The 18393-nt window shown below is 41.9% G+C and overlaps 1 pseudogene; it reads left to right on the top strand.

The window, feature by feature from the left end:
• The first annotated feature begins 7856 nt into the window (after positions 1–7856).
• LOC129399146 (axin interactor, dorsalization-associated protein-like) lies at positions 7857–8671 on the top strand (annotated as a pseudogene).
• The last annotated feature ends 9722 nt before the right edge of the window (positions 8672–18393 follow it).

The raw sequence follows: 18393 nt of genomic DNA, 5'->3' as shown, positions 1-18393 counted from the left end.
CATTTATGTATGACATATAGTTATACATAAATGTAATTAGTTGGTTTTAAAGATATAGAGGGAGATTAGTTTTGAGAAATTATATAATAGTAGTCTTGTAGTACAAAGTCTATAGGTAGACCAATCAAACAGAGGCTATTTTTTTTTAACCTTAATGGTTATACTAAGTCAAGTCAAAGCAAATTAATTGGATAACAAACCAAAATCAAACTTCAAGAAGTTTGTTTTCCCAGGATCTGTACACATTGAAGTAAACTGGCCTTTCTTCCCTTATCAGCTGACCAAACTTGCTGTTGGCTGTGGAGTGACAGTCAAGTGAGCTCTAAGAGAAAAACAACAGATCCAAGAGACCCTGGGGTCACGCTATTGAATGCAGATGCTCTAGCGGAAGCAATAGTTAGCAGGAATGGGGAGGAAGGGGCTGTCCATCTGGGGCACCCAACACCCAGTTCACCACATAAACACCTCAAGCATATTAATTCCTGGCACTCTGAGAAAGAACTAGTCTCCTTACTTATTCTCTCCTCAAATTATTTGAAGTAAGTGGCTTCTGGGAAGAAATCCAAAAAGTACATTTCCTGAGAGATTATTTTCCCAAATCATAGTCTTTGATATTCCAGAAAGAAAAAATTAATTATAGAATTCTCTTCTAATACTTGTCTCTGGCTGTCAGCATCTACATGTAAAATCATGGGAGAGGATATTTGAGTCTTGGCCTTCAGTAACAGAGAACATGTTACTGAAGAAGAAACATTTGAACCCCCATCTAGCCCATTCTTAGCTCATCCCCTCCGTAAGACACTTTCACATGTACTGTCATCATAACTTGCGATTAATAATGCAATTTTAAAACCAACAAAAGAAATGCTTCTTAGTAAAATATTGAAAACAGAAAACATTAGAAGAGAGGTGTTAGTATCTCCAATGATCAAAAAACTAATTCCAGTGTTTTCCGGAAGCCACAAATTTTAATTTTTTTTTAAATTCAAGTAGCATAAAATAGAATTCAAGTTTAATTTCCAAACTGGATTTTTTACATATTATCTTTCTTAATAACTCAATCATTCACCATTCATTGAAACCCGCTGAACACCTACTATATTCTATGGACTTCAAGATATAAAGATGAATTAACCATAATAATTATCTCTCATAATCCTTGCCCCACTATTACCCCAGAGAATTAAGTCGAATAAGAAGATATGTTAATCAATTTAAGCTGTGTATTACTGATTCTTTACCCCATCTTCATGGTACATACAAGACATTCTAAAACATTTCTCCCAAGAAAATTAAGAATCACTAAGGCAAGCAGAGATTTCATGAATATATTTTCTAAGTCCTATAGCTTAGAAATAATAACCAATGGTCATTAATGATAAAAATGTATATTGTTTGAATTGCATAGTTTCAATGTGCATACTTATCTTTTAAAAAAAAAAGTTGGGGCTGGAGCGATAGCACAGCAGGTAGGGCATTTGCCTTGCACACGGCCGACCTGGGTTCGATTCCCAGCATCCCATATGGTCCCCTGAAAACTGCCAGGAGTAACCCCTGAGCATAGCCTGGTGTGACCCAAAAGCAAAAAAAAAAAAAAAGTTGTTTCACTTACATGTGTTGTTTAGAATAACAGATGAAGGAATGCAACGTTTTAAAGGGGGCATGCCCAGAACCACCTTGACCTCAGAGTATATGCAGGAGAAGAAAAGGTGGAGGGGATGAGGAGAAGAGACAGATGAGAAGCAACAGGGGCCAGGTCAGAGGATTAAGGTACAAAGGTGATGTGAAGGAATGATAGAGACAAATATCCAAACTACAGAGTCAACAACACTGAAATAAAGAGACTGAAACTTGAACAACTGAACTTAAAGAAGTTGCCTTTCAAGAGGGCAGATGGGGGTGTGGCGGGGTGGCGTGGGATGGTATATGGGAGAGATCCTAGGAACATTGGGGGAGGGACAGTTCCTCCAACAATGATGGTGGTGGTGGGATAGGTGCTTCAACGTTGTATGTCTAAAATTCAACTATGAAAATTTTGCAAATCCTGGTGCTTTAATAACATTTTTAAAAATTAAAAAAATAAGATTAAGGGTTGAAGTGATAAGCATTAAAGCACCTGGTTTGCATGAGGCTGACCCTGGTTCGATCCTTAAAACTACAAGAGTCCCCCTAGCACTGACACAAGTGGCTCCTGAACACTGCTAGGTGTGGACATCCTCTCCCAAAATTATTGCTCATTTGAAGGGTAATTAGTTTAATATAAAACCACAATTTTAGGTTTTATTGAAAATGTGAATAGTATAGGTCCCAAATTTCTAAGTGTTTGAATGAGACTGAAACTAAGAAATATTTTTCTATTTTTCACAAGGTATTTGTTTTTGGCTTACCCATGACCCACCTCTTTTGTTTTACAGACTTAAGCTACTTTGTATATTTACTTCACCTGCTTGGCCATTAGTCACAATTTCCTCTCCTTCAATGTTTTTAACTGATGTATAAGACATTAAACTCTCCAAAACCTTAGTGGTGTTATTGAATTCTTCTACATAAGAATCTTAGATTCTATGATCAAATGGAGAAAATGTGTTAATTTTTTGCACTGTGCTTCCTAAGAATTAATAAAAAGAATGCTTTAGCAGAAAACTTTGTTTCTATTTTTAAAGGATTCAGATCACTGTATCACTGTCCTCCTGTTGCTCACCCATTTGCTCCAGCAGGTGCCAGAAATGTCTCAATTTGTCCCTGTAGCATTCAGGGGAAAGGGGCCCATTATTGTTACTGTTTTTGGCATATCAAATACACCACAGGTAGCTTGCCAGGTTCTGCTGTTCGAGATTCTGCAGAGATTCTGCATCGCTCTCTTCTGGGAGCTTTGTTTTATAGTCTCTGGGTCTTGGCCGTTGATGAGATTACATGGTAGGGGTGGGACAGTTTGTGGGTGTGACTGCCAAGCTACTGGAAAACTGGGGATCTGGGTGGAGGAAGCCCAGTTCCGATCTGAGCAGGCCTGGAGATCTCAGTCATCGGTTCCGCATACCTGGGTTCCTCTGTTGGTTCCTTCTAGTCAGTTCCTTCATGGGTGAGGCTTGTCCAAGCATGTGGAGAGTGGCCTTGAGCATTGCTATGGCTGAGTTCTGGAGGTTTTTGGCTGCCAGGGCTCTTCTTGGGGTGGGGAGGGAAATTCAGCCTGCCCCAATCTGACGGGGCCCCAGTGAAGACAGCCTGGCACGGGGGCAAGAGATTCTGCCAAAGGTTCAGATACAAGTCCATAAAGAATTGAATAGAAATGTGTATCAGTCAGAGTCCAGCAGGAAAATAGTGGCCACATCTGATTTTTGTCTGTTTTCAACCTGGGGCCACACTGGCACCACTCAGGGACTTTTCCAAATTGTGTGCTCAGGAGTGACCCCTCGTGTTGCTTGGGAGACCACACAGGATGTCACACTTTTGAACCTTGGTTGGTGGGATGCAAGTCAAGCATAGTATTAACCTCTATACTATCTCTCCAGCCCCTAGAGCAGTGACTTTTAACAGAAAAAGTAATACATGGAATCAAACAGATATTGGGGGCCAAAGAGATAAATGGGGGCACCAGAGTAAGATAGGTGCCTGTAAGTGCAAGAAGCAGCTTTTGTTGTATAGGGCTGAGGGATAAGAGAAAAGTTGGAATTTTTATTGTTGAACCTAGGAGTTTGAAGGAAAAAGCCTTACAGCTGGGATTCAACCTTCAATGAGAGGTGCTCTCCTCTCAGCGGGAATGGTAACCAACTGCCATACCAGGAGGAAATGCTGTCACTTAGACACAGATGACAGAACTAATAGAAGAATAAGTCCCTTCTCTCTCTTGCACACCCATTTCCTTCTGCTGTGAGAACAGTACCCAGCACCAGCATCATGAAGAGTGCACAACACATATATACACATGTAAGGGAGAAGAACTTAATGATCACCATGTGGACATATGATGCTCTAAGTGTCCTGCTTTATAAATAAGACTGTTTTAGGACAAATGGCTATTCTTGTTTATTCTTCCATCCAGTTGAAGTTTTCTTCTGAAATGATCCTCAATTCCTTATAGAAACACTTAACAAGAAATATTTGCCCCAGATCACACATATTCTAATTCCCCAAAGTACGCATGGCCAAAATTCTAAGACTATAAACCTTGTAGGACAACTAGCTACACTAATGTACAATTCATACTAGCCAGGGGATATACAACATGCAGCAGCAAAGACTTGAACAGAGACAGGATTTGACCACAATCTTGAAGGACATCAGGGGATCACAGGGAGGAGAGGAGCACATTGTGGTAAATGCAGCAGCATCTACAATGATGGAAATTTGAGGTGGGGGTGCTTGGGGAATGATTCTGAGTTCAACATGGTTAGAGTATAGGTAGGTAGAAATAGCAAAAGACACTGGAACCTCAGAGTCTCTCTACCCTCTTCATCTTAACAATCATCAAGATTTAAATCTGACAAAAACTTATTTATTTGGGGCCTCACCTGGATACCTGGTTCAGGGGTTATTCTCAAGAGTGATCGCTGGCAATGCTCAAGGGACCATAAATAGTACCAGGGTTCTGCTGCCCCATAGGTAAGACAAGTGAAATGCTCTTGTGCTTGCTCCAGCTCCTAATAAAAAGTTAAATTTGTTTCTCCTGCCAATAGGTCTGCCTCAAGAAAACCTCTGGCAAACCTCACTGACTTCCTTATCTGGCCAACCAACTTCCGCATCTGCAGCTAATACCATTGTATCCCCTCCCCCACTGCTGTTGGCAGGTCCTTCTGAAACACAATAGGAGCTGCCTCCACAAATTCTCCAACCCATGTTCAAAACCCAAATTCCCAAACATGTCTTACAAGATCCCTATACCCTCACCTCTCTCCTTCTACACTTTCCTCCTCCTCTGTCTTCCAAGGGGGCGGCTACAGAGTCGCTGCCCCTACAGTAAACTGTGTGGTGCTGCTTGTCTTGCCCGTGCCTGGAGTATACTCCCAGACTCTCCCCTTGTTGCCCCCACACCAATCCTTCTAGCCACTACCTTAAAAAAAATTAATCCTGACCCCATAGGTAGAAGAATAACTCCTTTGGGAGAATTTCATGTGTATCATAATTCCTTAATCTTTCCTGATAATAAATATTTAGGAGGTGGTAACCCCTGCATATTTAAGGGCCTGGGGCCACTCCAGAACTGGTGACTGGTGATTAATTCTAGGGTCTGGCAATGTGGTGCTTTTACTGTTTACTGAGCTATCCTGGGGATTCCGGGAGTCTGAAAGCTGCCAGGGTACCAAACTTTGGCTTTGAATTATCAAGGCAGTTGCTTCAATTTTAAGTTATCTCCCAGATCTGACAATAAATAATTATGTATGCTTTAGTCTCATATTTGATAATTGGCCTCAGAGGCATCCACACGCCTCTTGACATGCTGAGTGAATGGTTTCCTAGGTGAATATTTTTCATGGATTTGGGAATATATTTCATGGATTTGGAGTCCATAACTCCCATCAGATTCTCAGAGGATCATCAGATAGGATAATCTTTACCCATTCCTCCATTCAGATTTTCAAAGGGGTTCATGAAAGTAATTTGATGATGATGATAATATGATGTACGATCATTGTATTACTGTCATCCTGTTGCTCGTCGATTTACCAGAGCGGGCACCAGTAACATCTCTATTTCTCCCAGTCCTGAGATTTTAGCAGCCTCTCCTTACTTGTCTTTCCCAACAATTGGAGGCTCTTTCAGGGTCAGGGGAATGAGACCTATCGTTACTGTTTTGGGCATATATATATACATACATATATATGTGTGTGTATACATATATATTACTATGATTTATAAAAACATGATTGACGATAGCATGAATATTTAGGCTTTAGGCATATAATGTTACTGTCAACACCTAAGTGGATTTGTTCCTGTCCTGATGAGTTGAGAATTGTACAAAAGATTTGCAGACAAATATCTGAAACTCGCTACCTTCGACAGCTACTGCCATCGCTATGTGGACTGTTCTACTTGACTTCTGCTCTACTGATTTCTGACAACAAAGATGCACGCTAAGCTGCTAAAATTCATAGAAACACCAGTCCCTGTGGCTGAAAATTCCATGGGGCACCCCCCCACCCACGAGAGATAGGCAGGCTACATATCTGCCCTGCTGAAACCCCAGAAGCTGCACCCACACCCCACTGCTGCAGCCATGCCAAGGACACAACTCCACTACTTCACTAATAACTTTGCAGAGATGCCAGACTATGAATAATTTCAGGTAACCTGGGGACCAGGCTGAGAACTCTGGGGTCTTTGTGGAGTCAGGGTGGGCAGCCCTCACCGCCAAGCCCTGTTTTTCCAGAAGCCCCAGCAGACATGCCCACCTCTTACAGCCACCACCATGTCAATTCACTGACCCAGACATAGATCCTGAGACCTCTGCATCATGTCACAAAACACCTCCTCATTCCTCAATACTGAAGTTCCAGTAGGAGCACGCCAAATTAGATGGGAAAGTAACATAAAAGCCAATGCCAAATTAGATGGGAAAGTAACATAAAAGCCAACTGAACTTAGCAAGCCAGCAAAAACTGAAGCACAGAAGGCTCAATGAGCAACAAATAGCATAATAATTTCTTAGGCAAGGACTTAACAACACCATGATCAGGTATAACAATTTTCACGTATAAACAAGTGATTTTTTTCTTATAATTATTGATTTTAATATTGGAGCTTTGTTATCTAATCAATTTTAACTCTAGAATTATATCAAGAATTGGGGCTTTTGCCTACATTAAAAGGAGCGATAGCACAGCAGATAGGGTGTTTGCCTTGTACTATCGAACCTGATCAGGGTTCGATTCCTTGACCCCTCTCAGAGAGCCCAGCAAGCTACCAAGAGTATCTCGCCCACATGGCAAGAGCCTGGCAAGCTACCCATTGCATATTGGATATGCCAAAAACAATAACAAGTCTCACAATGGAGGCATTACTGGTGCCCACTCAAGCAAATTGATTAGCACTTCACGGTACACTTCAAGGTAATGGGACCCTCCTCAATGTCCAGGTCTGTTTTACCCATGTACTACCCCCTAAGTCCTGCCTTTTGTCATCTGCTCGCTTCTAGTATACAGTGGCTAGTCTTCTCCCAACCTAGCTCTCTATCCAGTGTACACTTTCCTAGTCTGAAATCTTATCTCCGGGCCTCTCTTAGCCTGTGCCCAGCAGTTTCTTATCATTCTGGCTTTCCTTAGTCTCTGGTCACATGATTGTGGGCGAGATTCCTGCTGTCCTGCTGTCTGTGTCTAAGAGCCCTGCCTGATTCTACCATTTGTTTGGGTGATTGCTCAGAAGAGATAGACCCTGGCTAGGACTTCCTTTATCTGACACTGTCTTCCACCCCTAGCCACCCCATTATCGATTTTGATTGGATACCTTTTCAGTGGGCAAGATTTAAACTGACCAATACAATTAACCACTTCACTGATGCTGCACCCTTCCACCCCCGCCCTGTATCATTACTACGCCAACCTCCAAGATGTAAATATTCCTGCACCATTTTCTCTCTGCGATCCTTATCAGCCTCTGCCCTCTGCACTTCACTTCTCTTCGTACTTAGCAACCTCCATTCTATTATGAGAGAATGATGCTAATTAAATGTTCTGCCCTGTCTTAAAGATTCCAATTCTTATCCAAAAATCAACCTAGTTAGGAAAGTGAAATTTCTGGCAAATAAGAGTTTGGGCACTGAAGGCCAGCGTGGTTCATTCCAGCCAGGGGGTTATGGCACCCTAGACCAAGGCCGTTGGGGCTGGAGAGGTAGAGAGTAGGCGCTGGCCATGTTGAGGTGACTGGTGACCGGGGCTTTGCTGCAGCAATGGGGCACCAGTTTTCAGAGAGGCACCCACATTAACTCCTGAGGTCGACTGGTGTAGGAGATAGATAAATATCAGATATTAGCAAGACAACTACAAAAGGAGGCCCAAGTTCGACAATTATTCTGAACTCACAGAAGAACAAAAGACCTTGGGTAAAATTGCAGCATACTTGGAATTAAGAAGTACATCTTTGAAGCCCACACAGCCCAAGAAGAATTTAAGCTAGAGAGCCTGAATAAGCAAGAGCCAATACTATGGAATATTCTTACATGTAAGAAAGAATTCCCATCTGATATCCATCCTGTGCCCTTAAGATAACTCTTAGCTCCTAGTGGAGAAGAGAAGGTGCAATTTGAAGAAGACGAAGAAGAAGCTGAGGCTTGAGCATGGCCTTGGAATTCCTTGCTTGAGTTTCTGGTACTTTATTACCAAGGTTGCCCCCAGGACCTGGAATGATGATCAGATTCATCTGAAAGATGCCAGAAAGTGCATCCATTGGTCCCTATATCAGTCAGTGTGAAAGATCTGAATGACATAAATTTAAACCCTGTGTGAGATAGACCCATGGCTTTGAAAAAAGGAGATATGTATGTGCATTTTAACATAGACATTGAACTCCAGAAGCATGAGGAAAAGTTAACCAAAAGTGCAGCCATTTCCTTTGAATCCAAACACGATAAACATAAAAGAAATTTACCAGCACCAAATGTCTAGCCTTCATGGAGATGGATGAGATTAAATCTGAACTAACTGTGATAGAACTGTACAAGAAGCACACTGACTTTTAAAGACATAGCAGCTGTAGTCCAAAATACCAATTTCTCCTTATCTACATCAGACTTCGCACAAGAAATGATCCTGACATGAAGGTATCTAAGGTAATATCAAAGGTAATTAAAGTAGAGAAAGAATACCTTGCAAATTATCTGCCAGACAGATGTAGAATAGGGGGGAGGGAATACTGGGGATTTTGGTGGTGGAAAATGTGCACTGGTGAAGGGATGGGTGTTGGGTGACCATATAGTTGAAGTTCAATCTGTACCTATATATTCAATACAGCACTGTTCACAATAGCCAAAATATGGAAACAACCCGAGTGCCCTAAAACAGATGACTGGTTAAAGAAACTTTGGTACATCTACACAATGGAATACTATGCAGCTGTTAGGAGAGATGAACTCATGAAATTTGCTTATAAATGGATAAACATGGAGAGTATCATGCTAAGTGAAATGAGTCAGAAAGAGAGGGACAGACATAGAGGGACTGCACTCATTTGTGGAGTGTAGAGTAACATCACATGAGGCTGACACCCAAGAACGGTAGATATGAGGGCCAGGGGGATTGCCCCATAGCTGGAAGACTGCTTCATGAGCAGAGGGGAGAAGCAGATGGAATAGAGAAGGGATCAGTAAGAAAGTGATGGCTGGAGGAACCTGTTGGAACAGGAGATGCATGCCGAAAGTAGAAAATGGACCAAACATGATGACCTCTCAGTGTCTGTGGGAATACCAACTGGCCTAGTCTTTTTGGAAAACAATATGGACGTTTCTCAAAAAACTAGAAATCGAGCTGCCATTTAACTCAGCAATACCACTTTTGGGAATATACCCCAGAAATGTGAAAAAGTACAGTAGAAATGACATATGCACTTGTATACTTATTGCAGCACTATTTACAATAGCTAGAATCTGGAAAAAAAAACAAATGCCCGAGAACAGACGACTGGTTAAAGAAACTTAGGTATATCTACACAATGGAATAGTATGCAGCTATTAGAAAAAATGAAGTCATGAAATTTGCAAACAAGTAGATCAACATGTAGAGTATCGTGTTAAGTGAAATGAGTCAGAAAGAGAAAGACAGACATAGAAGGACTGCATTCATTTGTGGAATATAAAGTAACATAATAGGAGACTAACACCTAGGGACAGTTAAAATAAGGGTCAGGAGGATTGCCCCTCGGCTTGATCATGAATCTCATGTCCTGGGGGAAAAGGAGGCTGGGATGGAGAGAGAAGAACTAAATAAATGATGGTTGGAGGGTTTGCTCGGGATAGTAGATGCATGCTGAAAGTAGACTGTGGATCAAACATGATGGCTACTTGTTACCTGTACTGCAAACCTTAACACCCAGAAGGACAGAGAGAGTAGCAAGGATTGTGCCTGCCACAGAGGCAGGAGGTGGGAAGGGGTGCGGGTCGGGGGAGGGATTCTGGGAACATTGGGGGTGGGGAATGGGCACTGGTGGAGGGTGGGTACTTGAACTTTGTTTGACTGAACCGCAATCATGAAAGTCTGTAAGTCTGTAAATGTATCTCACGATGATTCATTAAAATAAAAATTTTTTAAGCAAAGGATATACAAACAAAAATTGAGTAGGAAAAATCTATATCTTATTCATATAGAAATGGGCAGTTAACAGTGTTTCTTGGCAGTGAATTTCAGGAAGCCATAAAAACCAAGAAATGTTTTGAGAGACAAGATATGATCTGCAAGGAGCCTTCCTGTGCCAGGTCAGAATGCAGGCGAGGCCCCGCCCCCTTCTCCAGACAATGCACAGCAGGAACAAGAACCCTGGTAAGACCGGAAGAATGAAGAGATGGCCTGAGTTCAAAGTTCTCTTCCTTGACAATGTTCGAGCAACTACTCACATCTTCAAGGAGAGCCCAATCTCAGTGCTTTTGGAAAAGAGTTCCCCAGGAAACTCAGGGCACCCCGTGTAGAGGGATGCCCGCGCCCCTACTTGGGACGTCTAATTTCTTTCACATTATGTGACTCCGCTCTGGAGTTGCCCACATTCCTACTGCCCGCCTGTGACTTCTTCCTTTTACTTTCTTGGGTTCTCAGCTCTTTTTGGAGAAGCCCACACACTTTCCTGATCATGTCTCACCCGCCCTTGGTGAAATTCTTTTGCTTTCTGCTCGCCTCCTGAAAAAAATTCTTTTCCAACATGAGGACAAAAGGACCTAGACCTCCCCGTTTCCGCAGTGGAGACTGGGACAGACTTCGCCCCTCAGCCTCAAAACCGCCGCTCTGCAAGGATCTGGGGGGAGGGGGCGGCGGGATCCAGCTTTCAGCTGTGCGGTTGAAGGAGGCCTCAGGATCATCCTGCAGGTTGCCTTAGGGAGGCTGACAGGACTGTAGAGCGCACACCAACTCCTGCTGACGTGGGCGCTCCCGACCTGCCAGGGAACCCCCATAGGCAGCAAGGTAAAGAGTCAGGAGTGAGGTGACTCTATACTGTGCACCTTATTCCACACTAGAGCTCCCCTTTCACCTCTCCTGGACATTTCAGCACCAATAATGCGATTGTTCAGATTTCCAATAATTGAGTAAACCTTTTCTCTTTTTTAAAAAATCTAATATATGGCTGGAGAGATAAGTGAAGTTAAGGCCCTCGCTTTGCATGTGGTTGGAATTCCTGGGACCAGATATGGTTCTGTGAGCCTCTCCAGGGGTCACTCCTGAGCACAGAGCCAGAAATAGCCCACTGGCAATGTGTGGTGTGACCCACCCCCACCCCCCAAAATAACCCAACAGTAAAAGCTATTATTAGAGTCTTCTGAAATCTACCTTTGTTTCATTTCTGCATAGCCAAACGCACCATCATTTCCTACTGCCTTCTCTCCAAAGTGCCAGGAGATAGTTGCTTTTTCTGCTCCCTAGGATGGCTGTAGGAATGGTCCTGTTTTCTGTTCGCTTGTTTGCTTTTTTAAGTCTAGGCCTGCTTCAGAGCTTCAGTGAAGAGTAGCCCGAGCAGAGCTTTTACCTGTGGGATCAGGAAAACCTCTAGAAACCCATTCACAAAACCACTGGTGAACATCCTCCTGCATTCTCTCAGGCCACATGCAGCTCTTTGGAACAGGCACTAACATTTTCTCAATCTCTAAATGATTTGGAGGGAAAAAAGACAGACACTAAGTAGCCAAATGGTGAAGAGAACTTCTGAATCCCTTGATTCATCTAAGATAATGCTATTTTAGTTAGGCTTTGCTCTTTCTAATGCTAATTCATTTGTAAGGTTTCTGCTTCAAAACAGACAATTTTTTTCAAATGTATATTAATTTTTTCAATTAGCAAAATCGGCAGAGTCTGGCAAGCTACCCGTGGTGTATTGGATATGCCAAAAAACAGCAACAATAAGTCTCACACTGAGAGACATTACTGGTGCCCACTCGAACAAATCGATGAGCAACGGGATGACAGTGACAGTGACAATTAGCAAAATCAGCAATAGCAGTAAGCTTCATACGGTATCAGAACAAAAATAGATACACAGATCAATGGATCAAAATTGATACACAGAAATAAAATCAGACATATATAGGAAACTGATTTATGACAAAGGATACAAGAATATAAAATGAGGGGCTGGAGAGATAGCACAGCGGGTAGGGCGTTTGCCTTGCACGCGGCCGACCCGGGTTCGAATCCCAGCATCCCATATGGTCCCCCTGAGCACCGCCAGGGGTAATTCCTGAGTGCATGAGCCAAGAATGACCCCTGTGCATTGCCGGGTGTGACCAAAAAGCAAAAAAAAAAAAAAAAAAAAAGAATATAAAATGAAACAAACCAAGTCTCTTCAATGAACGGTATTAAAGTAACTGGACAGTCACATAGAAAAGAATCAAAGTCACTGTTACCTTATATTAAAATGAATTCAACATGGACTAAAAATTTGCATGTGAGACCTAAAAAGCAATCAAATGTATATTTGTACAGTTATCTTTTTTGTCATCAAACTTAGAGATGTTTTGGACATTTGACTGCCCCAACAAGGAAAACAGAAGCAAAAACAAATTTGCTTGCATCAAATTAAAAGGCTTCCCACGACAAAAGAAAATATCATACAAATTAAAAGACATTCCAACAGGAAATTTGAAAATCATAAATGGCAAGAAGATAATATCTATCATATACAAAGATCTAATCAAATTAAAAAAAATACAAAACCCAGTTAAAAATTGGCAGACAATCTATATAGACACTGTTTTAAAAAGATAAATAGATGGTCAATAAACACAGCTTTGAGGTGTCACCTCACCCATGATAATGGTTGTTAACCAAAAAAAAAAAAGAGCAAGAGATGGTAAGGAGAAAGGAGGACTCTTTTTTTTTTTTTGCTTTTTTTTTGGGGGGGCCACACCCACCCAGCGATGCACAGGGGTTACTCCTGGCTCTGCACTCAGGAATTACCCCTGGCCGTGCTCAGGGGACCATATGGGATGCTGGGATTTGAACCCGGGTTGGCCGCGTGCAAGGCAAACACCCTACCCGCTGTGCTATCTCTCCAGCCCCAAAAGGAGGACTCTTGTACACTATTTCTGGGACTAAAAATTGGCAGAGCCATTGAGGAAAACAGTGCTCAAAAATTAAAAATGGAAGTTTTATACAATCCAACCATTTTATTTCTGGGCATTTACTGAGGAACAGTAATTTGAGGAGACTTATGTTTCCCATATTCAGCATCCAGCGCAGCATTCTTCACAATGGCCAAGACCTGGAAACAATCTATGTGCCCATCAACTGATTATTTGATACAGATGTAACCTATATATAACTGGATACTGAACAACAAAAACAAAACTCCAAAATCCTATCATTTGCCACAACATGGTTGAATGTAAAGAGTATTGGGCTTAGTAAAAAAAATAAACACTGGATTTCAAAACCAAGTAAGAGCAGGCCCACCTCCATATCACAGATCCTCTGCTTGCTCCTCCAATCTCCCAGATAATGTTAACACCCTGACTGACGTCCCTGATGACCTTTGGGAACTCTCCCTTCCAGGCAAGTCTGGTCAGGCTGACCCGAAGCCTCCATGACTGACCTCTACCATCGCAGCCGCCTCCCTCCACATCTCCTGAAGAGCATGGCCATATGTGTGACAGCTCTACTCATCAGACCTTACACTTATACCTCCTGTCACTGGGTGTTCACCAACAGAGACAGGAAAACAGCAACATCCAGTCTAATCCCTCAGAGACTCTCAAGGGCTAACCTCAAAGATTCACCCTCAGCACAGCAGAAGTACAGCAAACACAATAAGAAAGAAGCATGGACATTCACCAAGCTCAATGAGTGAAAATAATAACACAGAAGGCTCTACCTGTGCTATAAACTCAAACAGTTCTATAAACTCTCAGGGAGTAACTGTACTGACACCACGCTGGGAATGTTTAATGAGGAGGGGAAAAAGCCTAAAACAACAAAACAACAGCAAAACGATAGCACAATCCACAAAACACGAGTATGGAGTGATAATGGAAAAACTATGCTCCAAAGGTACATTCATGAAATAAAAAACTCAATAGAAGGCCTGAGAATCAAAATAATAGCAGTTGAGGCAAAGTTAGTGGAGCTCCAAAGTGAGATGCAGAAAACCTCTAGAAAAAAAAATAGAAGATGGAAAAAGTCTGAAAAGTAAGCAGAGAACTTAGTAACCTGAGTTACTGAGTTACTGAGTTCTCAGTAACCTGAGAACTATGGGATGAGTTCAAGAGAAACAATATAATTTATTTTGTGATTTTAAAAATCATATAATTTTTTATCTTTGTATGTGCATGTCTATATATTTTTCCACTATGTAACTATTATGTAAAGAATATAATTAGGAAAATACACAAAGAACTTCACAGTGACTGTCCCTAGAGATACTATAGCATTAGTGGTTTAAACAAACAGGCTTGCTACCATTTGACTTTGGCATATAATTTAAGTAATTTTGGTGGAGGGACCAAACCCAGCAGTGCTTAGGCATCACTCCTGGCAGTATTCAAGGAACAAAGCGGTGCCAAGGATCAAGCCAGGGTGAGATTCAGCCAAGGCAAGAACATTCCCTCCTATACTATACATCTGACCCCTATTACAGTCATTTTTCAATTTACAAAATGATGGGGAAATTTTCCAAAGAAATGGATAAAAATTATACTCCTTGCATGACTTTGAATTTCCCTAACAGTTAGGGGAAACACTTTTTAAATCATTCACATTCCTCTTCTTCATTTAAAAAAGAATTGAATCACTGTGAAGTAGACCCTTACAAAGCTGTTCATGACTAGGTTTCAGTCATACAGTGTTCCAGCATCCATCCCTGCACCACTGTACATTTTCCAGCACCAGTATCCCCAATTTCCCTCCATCACCCCCCACCTCAGCCTGCCTCTATGGCAGGCCTGCCTCTTCCTCTCTCCCTCTCTCCCCCTCTCCCGCCCTCCCCCTCATACTCTCTCCCTCCCCCCCTGTCTCCTTCAACCTCTCTCCTCTCCACCCTCTCCACCCTCCTCTCCCTCTTTTTTGGGGGGAGATTGTAATTTGCAATACACATACTGAAAGATTGTTACCTACTTCTAATACCGAGTTCTTGTTCAGAGTAATCATTTCCAACTATTATTGTCATACTGGTCTCTTCTCCATCTTGCCTACCCACTGTCCCACACACATTTATGATAGATTCCAACCACTGACCGTCCTCCTAGCCCTTGTTTTCCCTGGGCTTGGATATTAGTCTTCTACTATATATTTTTATATCCCATGAATGCAGTCATTCTATATCTGTCCCTCTCCTTCTGATTCATTTCACTCAGCATGATACCCTATATCTATTTATAAGCAAATTTCATTACTTCAATTTTCCTAACTGCTGCATAGTATTCCATTATGTAGATGTACCATAGTTTCTTTACCCATCTATCTGTTCTCGGGCAGTCAGGTTGTTTCCAGATTATTGCTATTGTGAACAGTGCTCCAATGAACATCAGAGTGCAGATGGTGTTTTTGTGTTGTGTTTTGGTGCATCCAGGGTATATTTTCAGAAGTTGTATTGCTGGGTCAAATGGGAGCTCAATTTCTAGTTTTTAAAGGACTGACCATATTTTTTCCAAAAAGGCTGACCAGTCGGCATTCCCACTAACAATGAAAGAGAGTCCCTTTCTCCCCACATCCGCACCAGCACTGGTTGTTCTTTTTCTTTCGGATGGGTGCCAGTCTCTGTGGTGTAAGACAATATCTCATTGTTGTTTGGTTTTGCATCTCCTTGATGACTAGTGATATAAAGCATTTTTTTATGTGCCTTTCGGTCATTCGAATTTCTCCTTAGAGGAAGTTTCTGTTCAGTTCTCCTCCCCAATTGTCTTGTAAAGTTTTACTAGTGCCTTGTATATTTTTTATATTAACCCCTTATCAGAAGGGCATTGAGTAAATAAACATTCTTATTTCGTAGGCTATCTTTATATCTTTGTCACAGTTTCTTTTGAGGTACAGAAGAGTCTTAGCTTAATGTAGTCCCATTTGTTTATCTTTGCTTCCACTTGCTTGGCCAGTGGCATCTCATCTTTGAAGATGCCTTCCGCTTCAATATCGGGAGGGTTTTGTCTGCATTTTCTTCCATGTAACTTAAAGACTCAAGCCTGATGTTGTGGTCTTTAATCCATTTTGATCTGACTTTTGTGTATGGTGTTAGATGTCTGAGTCCATTTTTTTGCGTGTAGCTGTCCAGTTTTCCCAGCACTACTTGTTAAAGAGGCTCTCCTTGCTCCACTTCAAATTTCTTGCTCCCTTATCAAAAATTAAATGACCATATATTTGAGGGTGGGTATCAGGATATTCAACTCTGTTCTATTGGTCTGGGGGTCTGTCTTTATTCCAATTCCATGCTGTTTTAATTACTATCACTGTTTAGTGCAGTTTGCAGTTAGAGATGGTGACACCTCCTATTTTCTTTCTTCCAAGGTCATTCACATTCTTATGAATTCTCTCTTTCTGAATATAATTAGCCCATTTAAACAACATTTAACTTCATATTAATTTTAGTAACTCTTTAATATAGGATGTAACCACTCCATGTTCACCATCACTGTCACTGTCATCCCGTTGCTCATCGATTTGTTCGAGTGGGCATCAGTAATGTCTCTCATTGAGAGACTTATTGTTACTGTTTTTAGCATATCCAATAGGCATGGGTAGCTTGCCAGGCTCTGCCGCACGTGCTCCATACTCTCGGTAGCTTGCTGTAGCTTGCCAGGCTCTCTGAGAGAGGCGGAGGAATCGAACTTGGGTCGGCCGTGTGAAAGGCGAATGCCCAACCGCTGTGCTATTGCTCCAGCCCATGTTCACCATATATAGTATAAATATTTCTCCTAGTATATTAGGATACTGGACTAGAGTGATAGCACAGTGGGTAGGGCGTTTGCCTTGTGCACAGCCGACCCAGGTTTGATTCCTCTGTCCCTCTCAAAGAGCCCGGCAAGCTACCAAGAGTATCCCACCCACATGGCAGAGCCTGGAAAGCTACCTGTGTCGTATTCAATATGCCAAAAACAGTAACAACAAGTCTCACAAGGGAGACATTACTGGTGCCTGCTTGAGCAAATTGATGAACAAAGGGACAACAGTGAAACTGTGCTATAGTATATTTTTTTTGCATGTTTTTTTTTAATTTAAATTTTATTGAATCACCTTGTGGAGGGTTACATAGTTCTCAGGATTATGTCAGTTATACAATACTCAAACACCCTTCCCTTCACCCGTGCCCATATTCCATCACCAACCACCCCATTATACCTCCCGCCCCCTCCCGCCCCCCCCCCCGTCCCCGCCCTTGTACGTGATAAGTTTCACTTCGTTTACGCTTTATCTTGGTTACAGTCCATGTTTCAACACATAACTCACTATTCTTGCTAGGGTTTCCCCCCAAAAAAGAGAAGACAGTCCCACTGTCAAGGAAGCATTTGATGGCTCTCCATTGCTGAGAATGTAGAGATATTAAGTCCCGCTGTTTGTTACATAACTTTTCTATTTTTTTCCCCCCTCGTCCCGCGCCACCAAGATCACGCCTGTTTAGTAATCACCACGCTGCCTGACAAAGGGAAAACAAACCAAAAAAGATGGTTATTTCCCGTCATCAGCCGGCGTGGGGCTCTGGCTTAGTTGATAGTCTGGTAGAATGTCTGCAAGCAGTTTCTGGAAACAAAAGTAATACGCTGGTATCGGCCCCGGCTCGAGATTCCACCAGCGTCCCGCTGTTCCAAGTACGTAATAATTTATTCCCTTGTATCCCATTCCCACGCCACCAGGTCCGTGTCAGCTTAATGGACATCATACTATGGTTAACACCACGCCGCATTTCTTCCCGCGAAAGAAGGATATTTCTTCTCAGCCGGCGTGGGGATATGGCTTAGTTCAGTCTTGTGCTATAGCACATTATTTGGGTTTTTTGTATTGCAGTTATATATCTACCTCTTTTTCATATACAGTTGCATAATGATATGTAAATAACTTCACCTTTTTAATATCTTCTCTTGAGAAGATCTCTCTCAATCATAAGTTACACAAATTTTATTTTAAACATTTATGGTCATATAGAATTTTTTAAAATTATATGATTCAATTCTTTTTCTCCATGTGTAAACATTTTGAGTTTTTTTCCCACCCAGTGAATTGAAATGCCAACTATCACCTATAAACTTTCCATGTGGAATGGTTAATTTTCTTCCGCTGCGTGGATTCA

Source organism: Sorex araneus, chromosome 10 (genome assembly GCF_027595985.1).
Source record: "Sorex araneus isolate mSorAra2 chromosome 10, mSorAra2.pri, whole genome shotgun sequence".
NCBI lineage: Eukaryota > Metazoa > Chordata > Mammalia > Eulipotyphla > Soricidae > Sorex > Sorex araneus.
The sequence above is the reverse complement of the archived record's forward strand: the minus strand, read 5'-3'. Positions and strand labels throughout refer to the sequence as shown.